At 41.9% G+C, this 16,945-nt stretch overlaps 1 pseudogene; it reads left to right on the top strand.

Moving 5' to 3' along the window:
• Window positions 1–16,154: 16,154 nt before the first annotated feature.
• LOC116859505 lies at window positions 16,155–16,705 on the top strand (annotated as a pseudogene).
• The last annotated feature ends 240 nt before the right edge of the window (window positions 16,706–16,945 follow it).

Genomic DNA, 16,945 nt, shown 5'->3' with positions numbered 1-16,945 from the left:
CCTTTAGGAAGCTGCAGTGGAAAAGTTCAAGACTCTGCCCATTGATGCCATCACCTTCCCGTAGAGGGACACTGGTCCTACCTGAAGAAGTGATTTTTGGTATGCAACTGATCGTCCATCTAATAGAAACTGCTTATAAAATACGGTTTACTGCAAGGCGCTGCTTCATTCACAGCTAATTAATCCATCAGAGAGAGCCTCCAGGAGTGATTACTTTCACTCCTCTCCAATCAACCTGTTCCAGATTTATACCCCTGACCCTGGGAGAAGACTCTCATCTCAAACCTCTGGATATGTCTATTATAATATCTTCTGGCATGTTCAGAATAGTGATAACAGCTAATGAACGGTATTCTTTTATTTTTAATCCAGGACCAGAAAACACAAATTGGGTCCTGTTGCCAAAAGGGGTTGGGATTTAATTATGCTGAAAAGTCTTTCACTTGGATTTTTGCAATGAGCCAACTTCACCTTTCTTAAGTGAGCATTTTTTTTTTTTTATTTGTTGGATTCCTAGATTCTGCTTCTAAAACACGGTGATTTGAAATGGCCAATTAGCCATGATGATTTTGATGTGGCTGAGTCAAAACAGCTACGGTAAGTTGTGAAAACATTTTTCCTATCAAGTAACAGGAGCAATGTACATCCTTGGCTCTCCTTTCATCCCTGAGTTTTACCCATATTAGAAATATGTGACATTTTGTGAGGACCATCGAGGAGGTAAGATGTGAACAATGAGTGCACATTTCTTACGCACAAAAGGAAAAAACAGATTTTTTATCTGGCTCTTTTGATGCAGTTCCACCAAAATTTCCCCATCTACCATCAGCTTCATCTACTTAATCTCTTCATGGTCCTTTTCGAGAATCTGGATTCAGCCAGGCATAAAGACTCTGCGAGGGTAGGCTGAGGGGACGCTGAGGGGACGGGTGAGTTATTCTCCTCCAGGATTCCCTACAAGCTAATGGATTCATGGCTTTTCCAGACCAGTGGGTATCAAATCTGATTTTCATCAGAATAACCTGGGAGCCTTGTTAACACAGAGATTCTTGGGGTCCCACTCCAAAAGTTTCTGAGTCCGTAGGTCTTGCAGGACAGCGAGAACTAATAGTCGGCGTTTCTAGCAAGTTCCTGAGTGATCCTGATACTGAAGCCGCCCATGGAAGGAGGCGTTGTTACCAACCTCAGTTTGGGTATAGTAAGAACCTCTTAGAAAGGTGCAAGAGCTCATTTTTGAGGGTAAATGAATGTATTACAATGGAAGTTCATTTAACTTCTCTCTTCTAGTTCATCAAAAGCCTGTCAGTACTTTTCTTCCAATTTTCAATTAGGGTTCTCAGTCGGACAGAATTCCATCCCTGAATCTCTGCACGAGATGACCTTTTGCTTCTGTATTGCCAGGCCAGCAAGCCATCACTCTCCGGATTTGCTTTGTGTTTTTTTCTTAGAAATCCCCACTCAATTCCTCTTCCTGAGATGTGACACCAGCCCAGCGCACACCCCAGTCTGAAAATGCGCCTTTCTCACAAGTCCCTCTGCCGTTAAGACATTTGTACCCTGTTTTATAGTCTCATTCCCACAGGGTCTTCCTTTTGTTGATCTTTTACTGACAATCCTGTTTTCTGTGTACAGTATTCCCAAAGCCAGACTCTCTATTATCCCTGTTCATTTTAACCGTATCAGAGAAGCAATTCTGTGTTTAAAGTACCTACGTTCAAATCCTATCCTTACCATTTACTAACTGTGTTAGCTGAGGCACGTTACTGGCTCCCTTTCTAAGCTTATCATATGTAAAATGTGGATAATAATGCCTAACCTCATATGGTTGTTGTTATGAGGCATGAGGATTAAGTTAATTATTATTTGTAAATGGTTTTATACAATGCCGGGCACACAGCAGGTATAATCAGTGTTTATCGGATAAACTGTCAGTTACTATTTATTTCTTTCTAGATCTAAAATACCCATCCATCAGTATTTCAGAAAAGTCAATTTTATCCTCAATATTGCTGAGAAATTCATTTGTTCATTTTTTTTAAGATTGATTGACTGATCTACTGATTTGTGAAAGAGAGAGAGAGCACAGCAGGGGGAGAAGCAGAGGGGGAGGGAGAAGCAGGCTCCCTGCTGAGCAGGGGGCCGGCGGCGCGGGGCTCAGTCCCAGGACCCGGAAATCATGACCTGAGCTGGACCTGGAGATCATGACCTGAGCTGAAGGCAGGTATGTAACCAACAGAGCTACCCAGGCACCCCTCATTTGTTCGTTTCTTTTTTTTTTTTTTTTTTAAGATTTCATTTATTTGACAGAGAGAAATTACAAGTAGGCAGAGAGGCAAGCAGAGAGAGAGAGAGAGAGGAGGAAGCAGGCTCCCCGCAGAGCAGAGAGCCCGATGTGGGACTCGATCCCAGGACCCTGAGATCATGACCTGAGCTGAAGGCAGAGGCTTAACCACTGAGCCACCCCGGCGCCCCTGTCCGTTTTTTGTTAAAATGATCTTACCTTCTAGTGGTCAGTGTATTTCAGGCTTCCTTCTGCCACTAAGCTGTCTACTTTTTGAGGTTACCTTCGACCTTCTGCCCTCAAATCTAAAGGCTTTCTTTGCTTTAATAATAGTTTTCTTCCTCAATTCAAAATTAGTCTGTGTCAAACACCAAAGGAACTAACCTGAAAATCGTAACTAAAGATAGCGAAAATCCTAGAATCCTAAAAACTTATCATGTAACATGTATAGACCAGGATGGCTGAGACTCCTGGGTGTTGCTGGCAAATAAAATCATTGGGCATGCCCTTCCCATCAGTATTTCTTTAGAAGGGAGGGTGTACGGTCCAGGTGAGAGAAGATCAGACACGGAGATCTCAAGGTCATGGATCAGGCTTCGTCTACTCTTTGCGCCACTCATGATCTTGGGGATCTCACCACTCCAGACCTACCATAACTGTCACACTAAAGTACCGATTCTCTCGAAACAGTCCCCATCCTCAAAGGCACCCTGATAAACAAGCTTTTCTCAGTTTCATTATATTCAAGTGATGCTTAGTGTCCCATATATATTGATAGGTAAGGCACTACCTGGCTGGTTTCCCCTTTGTTTGGCTCAGACATGTTTTTGTCATTTTATAAAATGGTCATCTGCTAGAATATTTTCAACAAATTCTGGCCTACATGATTTTCAATGGATGAACAGTAGTCCGTGGTATCAAGGTGTCATAATTTATTCAAAGAATCCCATCATTTTAGCACTTCTATTTCCTAGATCTCAATAGTAATCACAAATATACTGTACTACTTATGTACCTCTCCTGTCACTCTTTACATTTATAATGTGTTCTTTCCTTAGGGGGAATTCTTCGAAGAAAACTTGATGGTTCAGATGATATGAATATTTTAAGGCATCTCATACATCCTTCCCTCCAAATAGATTGTGTCAATTTGTGTTTTATGCAGAGATCAATAAAACCAGGATAATCTCGGAAGAAAGAGTGTTCCCGGGAGATACAACCTGAGACCAGGTGCTAAGTACATGTTTGGTGTATACGAGGAATGATAAGGTGGGCAGTGTGGTTTGCACCGAGTGAGTGCAAGGGAAGTGGTATGAAATGAAGTCACAGAGGGAGCAGGGCCAGAGGCTGGGGTGGCCCTGAAGGACAGCATAAGAACTTTGCCTTTGACTCTGAACAAGATGGAATGTTCGAGCAGAGAATACACACGGCATGACATGTGCAGCAGGGTGTTAGCAGGGTGACTCAGGCAGCCGTGCCGAGAGACCGCTGTGATAGCAGAGAAAGACACACGAGATGGCAGTGACTTAGAACGGGGTGCTGACAGTAGGTAAGAGGCCTCACATTTTATATGTATTTTATTTTGAGGGTAAAACTGCCATGAGTTGTTAAGCGGCTGAATATGTGATGCTAAAGAAAGACAAGCGTCAGGAATAACTAAGCCTCTTCATTTGATCAGCCAGAATCACGGACTTGTCATTTAACAAGATTAGGAAAACTGGAGGAGGAATTTTTTTGAGATACAAACTGGGACCGGCTGCAGTCCCAGACACAGGGCCAGGAAAATCCCACACCTTGATGGGCTAAGGACTGCATCCATGAGCTACATCACTATGTTAAAGGAGATGAAATGTAAAATAGTCTGTTTTATTATCTTCCCTATCTATCGGCCACGTTATTGCCCATAGAGTCATCTGCAATCTGCATGCGATCCTGATTGGAGCACGTACTAAAGAGTAACGTTGGGCAAACCGTTTAATCTCTCTGAGCCTCAGTTTCCTCTGCTATGAGCTAGGGAAATGGAAGACACTATTTACCTGCAAGGATTAAATGAAATAATAGATGAGAGGTGCCCAGCACAACAGATGGCCCACAGTTAAATTTCAACAAATGTTGCTTCCTGCCTCCCCCTCGCCAAATTCTAAATCCCTTTGGAATATTGTCTCCCTAACCCTGACAGCTTAGTGTACGTTACCAGATATATGGTAGGTGGGTAGAATTTATTTATTTAAATAGAATTAAGTTTTTCATTAGCGCTCACTTTTCACCGCCATGATGAGCAGCGAGCCCAAACCATGTTCCATATATAGTTACAGATATCATTCTTTGTACTTAACATTGGCATCATTCCTCTGGAGCCAACTGGTAGTTTTTAGGTAAATTGTGTCTAACTGACAACTACTTTTGTGGTCTGTGATTTTTATTTTGCATTTCCAGCATAAATGCTTTTGCATCTAGTATTTTCTCCATACCCCATTCAATTCCCATGCGGAAAGTGAGAGACTCATTGTCCTCTCTTTAGCTGGCCTAGGAAGACTGAATTTAATGAAATTAATGTTGTTTCTCCCTGGAAAGGGGGAATTGGGGAGTAGCGGTAATGAGGGAGCAGGAGGCTGACTGAGGACAAAGCAAAAGCTGGCACCTTGCACCCCCTCTCCACCCGCTCCCCTTGGTAATGTGTGTGACATTCCTCAGCCACCCCTGGCTGCCCTAAAGGAAAAGCAAATAGTTAACTTGCAGAGATCACAATCCTGCAAGACAGGAGTCTCCCGTGGTTTACCAATGTCCTAGAGATTTACAACAAAGAAGCTATCTTAACAATAGCACAATTTCCAGAGGCAAATAACTCAGTTCCTCAAGCCCTAAATAAAGTTAAATTTCTTCTAAACCCAAATCTCACTAACAAAGACGCTTGATAGCAGAAATGTGAATGGCTTGCCGAAAGACAACATGGATCAAGCAGCAAGACCTCTGGTATCCCTGCACCTTGTAGGCCCTCTTTAGCATATGAAAGCTCCGTTGAAACCCCCCTTTTCACTCACCTTCCCCCAACCACAAGGTACATAACCTGCCATCCCTCACAACCCGGGGCAGCAGCTCTTCCTGCCCACGGGGACGGGTCCTGTCCCCATGCTTTAATAAACCACCATTTTGCACCAAAGATGTCTCAAGAATTCTTTCTTGGTCATCGGCTCCTGACCTTACCCCACGGAACCTCACCTAGGTTCTAGAACTTCATAAGTGGGGTGGGGAAAGTCTGCATTAGAGTCCAAGGAGCCATTGCACGTGTGTGTGTGTGTGTGTATATATACACACATATATATATATACATACATACATGTGTATATACATATACACACCATAGCCATTGAGGGTGTGTGTGTGTGTGTATACATACACATAGAGGCATGTATATATATTATATTAAATTAAATATATCAAATATATCAAATATTAAATATAAATATAATACATTAAGTTAAATATATAAAATATATATTAATTATATATTAATTAAAATATATATATATATATATATATGCCTCTACGTGTGATGCAAGGAGCCCAGCCCTCTGGTCTGTCTCAGGAACAGCTGCTTGGGCTGTGCTACAGAACTCAGCTTCGACGCAGCGATCTGTGGGGCCTAGGAGAGCTGCGAACACATGAACCCCCTCCTTCTCCTCCACTGTTACCTTCCCGTTACCCATGGAGGGGAAGCAGCTTGGGGTTCTTCACAAACTCTCCAAAACTCTCTAGATAATTGCCTGGCTCTTACTTTACATTGCCTTAGAGAGTCCGAAGAAATGGATTTTCTTCAGATCGGATACACTCCAGATAATAAGGTTCATGTTCTTCACATCATGAGTCGGAGTTGCCTGGATACACAGGCTTCGGGCCACCATGCGAAGGTGAAACCTGCCCCCCACACAGTGCACATTAGACTCGCTGATTAAGGTCGAAATATCCCCCGTGACAACAGTTCTCTCTTGTTTACTGTTTCAGCAACTGCGCCCAATCACGGAGAGACATCTAATCAGCTCACTGACCAAATTCACCAAATTGCATGACAGGATGTCATGCAAATATTTCCAGACAAATTAATATTTATCTTTTTTTTTTTTCAAGGTCTGCTGGGCAGGAAATTCCCAAACCTTTAGCAATTTCGGTTAGAACTAAGCGAACTTCACCATCGAGAAATGCTTCTTTCTTTCCAACCTAACTCCTTCAGTTTGTGGCTTGTTCTTTTCTTGTTTTCTTCTGACCACACAAATCTCTATTTTGCAAACTTTTAAAACCCATGCTAAATTAATCCCAATGGCAACTGAGATGTACAACTGTACTAACAAAAGAAAAAAAAATTGCTTAGTGCTTTCTAAGCAGATCATCTCCGTTTTTTTATGTTCATTAAATGTCAAGTAAAAACCTCGAAAAAATCACTTTTGTGCATTCTTAAGCCAGTTACAAATCTCAATTTAAATTTCAACAGCTTCTATGTTACTGAAATTAGTGACGTGAAAATTAAATGTATTTATGTGTATTTATTTCGATCTTTGCTCTGTCTAAAAAGGTTGTAAGGTGGCTAGAAGTGAGGCTATTCTTACTTGGTGTTCTATACAAAGTCAGAGTGTAGTGTAAGTGTCTGTGGCATAAACAAAATGAATAAAAATCAAATAATTTAGTACAACCTGAAAACATCAAAATGAAACAAAGAAAATAAACAACTGAAAGGGCAAAATACAGATGGGGCCAGTCATTAAACAAGTAGATAACCTTAAGTCAATAGGTCAGGATTAAATTAGATAATAAAGTAGATATGAAGATTCTCATGGCTTGTCTCAGCTTTATGCATATTTATAAAATTTTAAGTGACTAGTTTAAGATATCCGCAATTTAGTGTGTGTGTGTGTGTGTGTGTGTGTGTGTTATATTGGTCAACCTTTAAGCCAGTCTGTGTGGCCAAGTAATGATGGAAGTCTAAAATGCCTGGCTTAAATGATCACGTAGGGAATGTGAAGTTCATGGAAATGAGCAGGGTGCCATTCATTCGTATGTCAACGATGCTTCTTCAAAAGGATGCCATTAAATTATTGTGGTGATAATTGAGACACTAAAAAGAGACAGATGCTGGGCCTGTAGTTCCTAAGATCTTATAACCCATTAGCAATTAAATTTCAATGAGCTAACATAACTTCACTCTCACTAAATTAACAACTGGGAATATTCTTTCTGCAGCTTTTCCCTGGCATGTTTTTGCCTGATTTTAAAAGCAAAATGATACTCCATTAAGGTGCAGGATTCAGGAGACAGAGCATCAAGGTATTAGGGGTGTCCTACTCTCGGAACTAGACCTTGAGTGGCAACCAACAAAGGCAGGGCTGCAAGCGGCAGTCTAATGACATCAGAGTCATCTGATGGGATACTGTGGCAGCAGAATGCATGCTCAGAAGGTCAGTTCCTTCAGGGAAAGCATGTGAGTGCTCTCTCTCTAGGTGAGAAGAGTAACCCCAGGGGCACCTGGGTGACGCAGTTGGTTGACCGGCCAATTCTTGATTTCGGCTCCGGTCCTGATCTCAGCATCGTGAGATCAAGCCCCACATCAGGCTCCCCACTCAGTGAGGAGTCTGCTTGGGATGCTCTCTCCTTCTGGCCCTGCCCCCAACTCATGTGCACACTCTCTCTCTCTAAAAAAAACCTAAAGAAGAAGAAGAAGAAGAGTAACCTCAGAGGCTCTGTGGGTCGGTGATTCAAGGGAATACAGACAACACAATTCCAATCTGACCAGGCTACATTCGTCAGGATGAGTCCACACTGTAGTAACAAATAAATCCAGAAACAAATCTCACTGGCTTAACACAACAGAGGTGTGTTTTTTATCCTTGCACAAATCTCAATGCAGGTACTCAGCAGTCCTGGCACATCTGATCTTACAATGTGATCATTTCAGTATATAGCCTACCGGTCTCCAGAGCAAGGGAAGAGAAAGCAGCACGGGAGCTGCAGAATAGGCACAGAAGGAGTCCACATCGTTTCCACTGACTGCCTAAGTGCAGTGAAACTAGGAAGCTGTGGAAGTAGCCGCATACTGGTAAGCAGTAAGTACCTCCACCTTAAGTCTGGTCTGCAGCAGAGGACGGTCATTACAAGTAGAGCAAGCTGGGAAACATGTAAGCTACGAACAGACAGGCACAGTCAGATTCTGATGGGTTCAGGAAATCAGGCCCTAAAAAACACTGGGGTTAAAGCTACCCTATCAAGATGAAAGGGACAGAGGATAAGGGGCAAGACACAGTTTCGGCAGTCTTGTAACAGGGACCTGGAAAGGTATCACACTGGTTTAGAACAAATCTGCATTCCAGAATCACATAATATCCTACTCCTATTCCTTACTTCCCAGGATACCTTGGCAGGTTATATAATTTATTAGGTGCTGAATTTTCAGTGTGCTGTTATGAGCTGAACTGTGTCTTCCAACATTCATATGCTGAAGTCCTAACTTCATATCTCAGAATGGGACTGCATTTGGAGACAGGACCTCTGAAGAGGTAATTAGTGAAAATGAGGTCGCTAGAGGGGCCCTCATCCAATATGACTGGTTTCTTTATAAAAACAGATTAGAACACAGAAAGACAGAGGGATAAGAACATATGAAGATAGTGGAAGAAGAAAGCAACTTGCAAGTCAAGGAGAGAGGCCTTAGAAGAAACCACCCCATCAACACCTTGATCTTAGACTTGTAGCCTCCAGAACTATGAGAAAATACATTTCTCATGTCTAAGCACCCAGGCTTGTGGTACTTTGTTATGGCAGCCCTAGAAAATTGACACTAAGACATGTGCCAAAATATAACACCAGTACCTTCCCAACATATTTTCCTTCCTGCAAAAGCACATTAGTGAGTTGTCAGTGTTACACCACAGTTAATTGTTACATTTTTCTCTTTTACGCTGGGGGTTCCTCAATGATGTCCATGCTATGTTATTTGTCACTAAATTCCCAGTGTTTCACACAAGCACTGGACACATACAGGTTTCCAAAATTGTCTGTGCAAGGAAAGGAGGAAGGAATGGAGAGAGGGAGAACTGGCAGGAGAGAGAGGGACCCATTGCCCAGAGGAACTTATTAACAGGAATCCACAGAAAATAATTAATTAAGATTATATCCCAGGTAGAGAGTATGGGCAGAACACTGAAGGCATTAACAAGAACGATCACGCATGGATACTGAGCCAACCTTTACTTAAAGCAGATGTTCCTAATATGCTTCAAGTTCAAGGCCAGAATCCAGTAAGGCAACAGGTTATCTGCCTATAATAGCGGTGTACTGGTGTGAGAATCCAGGCAAGTACTGAAAACATCAAACAATATATGCTTTCCCATCTGATAACACTGCGAAACACTCAAGAACCTCCACATGAACATTCATTGTGTCTCCAGTGACAATGCATTTAGGACCTTAGATGATGGGTTTCAGCGTAAAGAGAACATCTTCACTGAAGACACCTGAGGTACGGAGAATGATTCAATGAAATAAACATTTACTGAGCACCTTCTTGTACAAGGCACTCTGCTCAGCTATGAGGAAACAGAAAGGTGACTAAGATCCAGTTCCTGGTCCCAAGAGCTTGTAAAACTCTGCTATTTTGGAAATGATTCTGATTTTCTCATCCAAATAAGCAAAATATCAGCAAATGCACACCTGTGTTTGTACAGTTACATAAAAATAAATAGCAGCACAGCTAGGCTGGAAAATAACAATTACATCTCAAATAATCCCCCTGCAGCCCAAAATAATTTATTTGCATTTTCCAAAAAGGAAACTGAAGTTAAAAATGCACACAGGCACTTAGCAAATGCCTATTGACTGGAACAGAATTAATTCTTGTTAGAGTCAACAGCAAATACCTGTGGGTCAGCTGGTAGAGGTGGGTCAAGGATATAACTTGTGCTTAAAAAGGGAAGGGGAGGGGAACCAACAGATCATTCTGTCTGGATTGTCAAAGTGTTCAAGGTCAGCTCATGACCCGAGGATCTGTAAATACATAAACTGAAACCTTCCCAAGAGAGCTTTCGAGATATTTGAAAATATGCCTTGTCCGTTACTCTTCTCCAATGTACGTTTCTAGTATGAGAACTTGTGTGTGACAGGAACAGGACAGTAGTATTTAAGGCATAACCAATCCAGTGGAGCTTATCACCCTGAAATTGCTTTCATTCCAACCTTCACTCCTCATTCCAGACTGCAAGGGAGCAGAATGTCTCCCAGATGATCTAAGAACATGCGGACATGCTACTTGGGTGTTAGCAGATCTAGAGAGACCCTAGAGTGAATCCTGTGGATGGATGCAGGACAGTGAGGGAAACAATGAGGACATTTCGGCAGAGACATAGATACTGATGCCCACCTTAGGCTCCAGGTGACATCAATGTTCCTTCCCTAGAGAGAAGACTAACAATAACTACTGTGTATTTAAGTGCCGACCATGTGTCACATACTATGTAATATCGTTCTGGTAATCTATCCACCGCACCCACATACATATCCAGAAATTCATGTTACCACGCACATTTTATCTTGTCAATCTGAATCTCAGAATAAATGCCAAAGCACCACAAGGCGAAGGCAAACAGCAGAATATGTACCGAGGTTGGTGTGTTTTTGATCTGTTACAGTGCTTGATTGCCCAAAAAAAAAAAAAAAAAATCAAAACCCAAAACAGAACGAAGCATAAATTCTCAATCTCAGGGCCCTAACAGAGACCACGGTGTCACAATTCATTTGGATATGCAAGTCAGATGGGTGCGCTGATCACTGTTTTTAAAATTTCCTGACCTGTAGCATTTGCTTACTTCTGCCATGTAGATACCCCCTCCCACAGTCACTTTCAGGCTACTCACGTGAAGTCAGAGAATATGCAATTCGGAAGAGATGCTCACTTCTGGCTTTCCTGGGATATACGGGTCAATTCCTGCATGCTTCTGAAGCATTATAGCATTCAAGTTTGTTGAATGGTTTCCATTTTTATATGAACTAGAGTAGATTCAGGTTATCCCTAAAATATCAGTACATTTATGCACTAGTAATTGAATATATTTCCTTTATTAGGAGAATGAGCCATACATGTAAATGACATTATTATGTGGATTAGAATGGGAAAAAAAGGCCAAAAACTGAATTGAATGCCGCCAGTCAGCAAAAACTGGCATTGTTAATGAAGCAGTTTGTTGAAAACTATGTGTTTTCACAAGCTGGTCAAGAATCTACCTACATCTGAACCAGCTACGATGTTACTAGAGGTCCCTGTACCACTCACAAGAAAAGGAAAATGGCCTGAAAATGGGAACATGGGGTAGCGACAGGCAGCACTGCAAGTGTCCAGGAGACCAGCTGAATGAAAGATCTGATCAACCTACTGTCCCATTTGTAAGACATACACTAGTGAGGTTACATGAACAGGAACTTGACTCAGTTGGGACTTAGTGTCCTCAACAGCCCATCTCCTAGGGAGAGGGAGGATGAGTCTGTTCGAGGAGTCTTGGCTAAGCCCATATATCCATCTCAAGATAATGTCTCCAAGATCCTTGCAAGTCCAAAGGGGACTTCTGGACATCTGGAATAATGCTGGCAAGGGACTCCCACACCAACACCAGCATAAACAAGGTTTGAACTAATCCTCTTAGAATTCCCTTTAGTGGGGCAGTGGGGAAGGTATCCGCTAGCTACACACATGGCATCAGTAGATGTTAATGTGTAAATAAAAGTAGTCCATGAAAACTTGGATTTGAAGTTGCTGGATTACGTAGTCATAAATGAATTATTGAAGGGATTCTCAGAGCATTATTCAAATAAGTTCTGAAACTCAAAAAAAAAGGGGGATACAATATACAGATGTCTTATATAGTGCTTCTGAAACCTACTTCACCATTTTAGTAAGGGTCTAGGATCCCATGACGATCTAACCTTCTAACTGTGGAGAAAGACACGTCTTGGTCCACGTACTTATCTCGTACCAGACAAGGTAGCAGAGTTTAAATTCCTATTTTTATTAGATGTTTTATATGCATTGATAATCTGTAAAAAAAACCCTGGCAAATTTTTTTGAAGGGCCACTTAATAAATATTTTAAACTTTGCAGGCTACATGTGGTTTCTGCCACATGCATCTATCTATGGGCACACTTCTTTTCTAGCTCTTTCCAATTGTAAAGAAACAAACAACAAAACAAAAAACCACCTTGCACACCTCTTAACTCAGCAGCCACACAAAAATGAGCTGCAGAGCCAGTCCGACCTCCAGGCTGGAGTCGCCTGACCCCTGATCTATAGTAACAGTTTCAAAGTTCATTGAAAGACTCAACATCAAACTGAAGGACAAGGTTTAGATGGTCTCAAAAAGGCTTCCTACTCCTCCTCACCTAAGCTTTTCTGATATTAGACTGTTAGACTCTCTAAGGTTAGACCTATTGTTCTGTGCTTTTGAGAGTACGTGATCCCTTATGACAGCCAGCTTCCAAGATGGCACCAATGATCGTCTCCCTCCTGGCATTCACAACTTTTTGTTGTCCCCTCCCACAGTGTACCAGCATTGTTACGAGTGATCGATAGAACGTGGTAGAAGGATGTGTTATCTGAGCCTAGATTATAAAAGACATCGTGCTGCCTGTCTTGCTTTCAGTCTCCTTCTTAGATCACCTGCTCCGGGGAAGGCAAATGTCATACTGGGAAGACAAGCAGGTGGTGCGGGTAGTATGGAACTACAGGCCTCCTGCCAGCAGCCACGTGAGTGAGCCATTCTGGAAGCGAATCCGCCAGCTTCAGTCAAGCCTGGAGATGACTGCCTCCCAGAAGGGAGCTTAATTGCAACCTCGTGACATCGCCTATGCCAGAGTCACTCAGCTAAGCAACACCCAAACTCGTCACCCACAGAAAATATGAGGTAATAAATATTTGTGGGCTTAAGTTGCTAAGCTTTCAGATCAGCGTTTACAGGGCAATGAATAACACACTCCCGATTATCATTTTGACACAGCCAACTTGAGGTCATGGATAGTCATGAGTAAGAAATAAGGTTAGGGAGACACCTGGGTGGCTCAGTTGGTTAAGCACCTGCTTTTGGCTCAGGTCATGATCCCAGGGTCCTGGGATCGAGCCCTACATCAGGCTCCCTGCTCAGCGGGAAGCCTGCTTCTCCCTCTCCCCCTGCTGAACTCACTCTCCCTCTGTCAAATAAATAAATAGAATCTTAAAAAAAAAAAAAAAGATACAGGGTTAGAGTAAGCCTACTCATGCCCTTTAATAGCTTTTAAATGACTATTATTCTTAACCACATCCATGTTGATTTGTCCTGCTTTATTTTTTGAATAAATTATTATCCAGGTTGGGCACATGGGTGGCTCAGGGGGTTAAGCATCTGCCTTCGGCTCAGGTCATGATCTCAGGGTCCTGGGATCGAGGCGCGCATCGGGCCCTCTGCTCAGTGGGGAGCCTGCTTCTCCCTCTCTCTCTCTCTCTGCCTGCCTCTCTGCCTACTTATGATCTCCCTCTCTCTGTGTCAAATAAATAAATAAAATCTTAAAAAAAATTATTATCCAGGTTATACACATACAGTCCAAAAAGATTTAAGACAAGTCCATTAAAACTCGTTGGATAATGACTCCATATCCCTACCACCCCACTCCTTTCTACCTACAGTTACTCATTTATATAGTCACAAATCCTAATCAATTGGATATATTTTATCAAGTGCAACAAATATCAACTACTTGAAGGCAAGCATCCTTGTTCTCAAGCTTCGTAGCCTTCTCAGTGCCTAACACAGAACCAGATACACTGTATGAAGCTAAGCGGACAGACCAGACTACAAATGACATAAGACTATCAGTCACAATACATGGTTTCCATTCCCATTTAATGGCGTAGAAGAATCATACTGATTCCTTGATTTTCAATGAGCTCATTGGAAAATGGGGATAATAATACTTTCTCACAGGGTTATTTTGAAGTTCAAATAGAACGATAAATGCAAAAGAGCGCTGGCAACTGGAAATCTATGGAAATGTGAGGTGTTGTTAAAACAAAGCTCCATAAATATGCACTGAGTTAATCTATTCAGATGCTTTAGAGACTGATATTTTTTTTTTCCTAAAAATACGAGTCAAGTTTCCCTAAATGTAGCAGTTAACAATCGTGTTTCTCTATTAAAGGCAAAAGTCAGGTCTGCATTTTAAAGTACTAAAACATGGAAATTCTGATATGATCCATTTATATCTGCGTAAATATATAAGGAGGAAACTCTTAACACTTTATCTATGCTTTGGGTTTGGTTTGGTTTTACTCTACATGAATTAGTACACGTCCCCACCTGTGGTTAAAATGCAGGACTTAAATTTAAAAATCTATTTCAGTGTCTTCATGAATGTGCTGTTAAATATATTCTCCCTCTCTCAATCATATGGTGAGATGCCCAAGATGTTGCATTTTCTTTCATTACAGTTCAGTTCTCTTGCTCCAAATTCCTCTTTGTTTCAATTTCTTAAACTTCTGAAATCAGAGCATGCTGCTTGGTAATGGATTTGCTATTCGTTATTTTATGGCATAGGAATAGCTTAACTGAATCATTCACAGTCCATCAGTCTAAGAGATCCCACTCTAGCACTGCCATAGGGTGTCAGGATATTATTAATGTAAAAAATATACAGATTCTTATATGACCCCAAGTGCTTCGAATCCAATGAGACCAAGAGAGAGCTTTTTGATACTGAGAAGAAAATTTGATCTTGCCGAAAAATTTTGCCAGAAGCTCTATTCTCAGACTAGACAGACTAGCAATTCACACAACTGAACAGATTTTGGCATCAATGCATATAAAAAAAGAAACCTTTATGTTTTCCAATAAAGTTGAAAATGTTACATGTTACCTGGTTTAATGTAATAAACATTTATTGTGTTCATTTAATGTACCAGGCACTGTTCTATGTGCTGTGTGGGTACAGAGAGGGTCTTTGCCTTCTAGGGGCTTATGCATCTAGAAGACACATAGATAAATGAGACATAATGAAATAAATGTTACGTCCAGGTATAAGGAATGCACTCTGGGTGCAGAAAGGGAAATTATTAATTCTGAACATAGAGACCAGAGCACTAAATCTGAGCCTGCAAGAAGATTCTCGTAGGCAGAAACCAAACCACCCAGGCAGAGGGAAGAGTCTAAACAGAAATGCTGAAGTACAAAAGTGTTTAAGGTCCGCAGAGAGTCAACATTTTGCAAGGCTTGAATGTAATATTCAAAGGGTGAATTTGGATCTGAAACTGAAAAAGTGGTTTGGGATCCAACTGGCAATATCATGCTATGAAGTTTAGAGTTTATTTGAAGGAAACTGGGAGTCATCGACAAATTTTAACAAACCAAATTTGAGATGTCTGCTTTATCAACCTTTGCTTTATAAAGACAATTCTAAAAACAGCCTGAGGGAGGGGCGCCTGGGTGGCCCAGCTGGTTAAGCATCCGACTTTTAGTTTAGAATCGGATCACGATCTCAGGGTCATGAGATTGACCCCCACATTGGGGAGTCTGCTTAAGATTCTCTTTTTCTCTCCCTCTCCCTCCTCTACTATAAATAAGTTTTTTTTTTTTAATTTTATTTATTTGTTTGAGAGAGAGAGAGAGCAGGGGCAGAGGGAGTGGGAGAGGGAGAAGTGACTCCCTGCTGAGCAGGAAGCCCAATGTGGGGCTCGATCCCAAGACCAGGACGATGACCTGAGCCAAAGGCGGACACCCAACCAAAGGAGCCACCCAGGCGCTCCAATAAATAAGTCTTTAAAAAAAAAAAAAAAAAAAAAAAGCAGGTCTTCCTTTCCAGCCCCAGCCATAGCAGCCACCAAGATGCTGATGCCCAAGAAGAACCAAATTGCCATTTATAAACTCCTTTACAAGGAGGGAGTGATGGTGGCCAAGAAGGATGTCCACATGCCCAAATCCCCAAGCGGGCAGACAAGAATGTGCCCAACCTTCACGTCATGAAGGCCACACAATCTCTCAAATCATGAGGCTACAGAAAGCAAAGAAAGTTTGCTTGGAGACATTTCTACTGGTAACTTACCAAAGACGGTAGCCAGTATCTCCCGTGATTACCTCCATCTGCCCCCTGGGACTGTGCCTGCTCCTCTGCACCACAGCCGCCCCGAGACGAGCAGACCATGGCCCAAAGGTCTGGAGGTAGAACAACTTGCAAGACTCACACAAGGGGAAGCTGACAGACCCCTAGATACGAAGCACTGTGCCCCCTGGTGCAGACAAGAAAGCTGAGGCCAGGGCTGGGTCAGTAACTGAGTTCCAGTTTAGAGGCGGATCTGGTTGTGGACGAGGTCAGCCACCTCAGTAAAGTTGGGGATTGTTTTGTGTTGAATAAATTTGTAGCCAGAAAAAAAATTAAAAAAACAAACAAACAAACAAACAAACAGCATAAGGATTGATCTGAGGATATAGGAGAATGAAGAAAGGGATGCTGGTTAGTCCAAAAAGGAGATCTGTCTTAGGAAAGATAGTGGATATGTGAATAGAAACAAAGGGGATAGCTGGGACTGACATGAAAGATATTCCAAAGACAGGACCAATGGGATTTAGCTGATTGGATGGGTGGGGAAGTATGGATATGAAATAATCTAGAAT

The sequence above is a fragment of the Lontra canadensis genome, unplaced genomic scaffold (assembly GCF_010015895.1).
Source record: "Lontra canadensis isolate GAN:19392208 unplaced genomic scaffold, GSC_riverotter_1.0 scaffold157, whole genome shotgun sequence".
NCBI classification, from domain to species: Eukaryota; Metazoa; Chordata; class Mammalia; order Carnivora; family Mustelidae; genus Lontra; species Lontra canadensis.
Note: the sequence above shows the minus strand (reverse complement) of the source record. Positions and strands in the feature narration are given on the sequence as shown.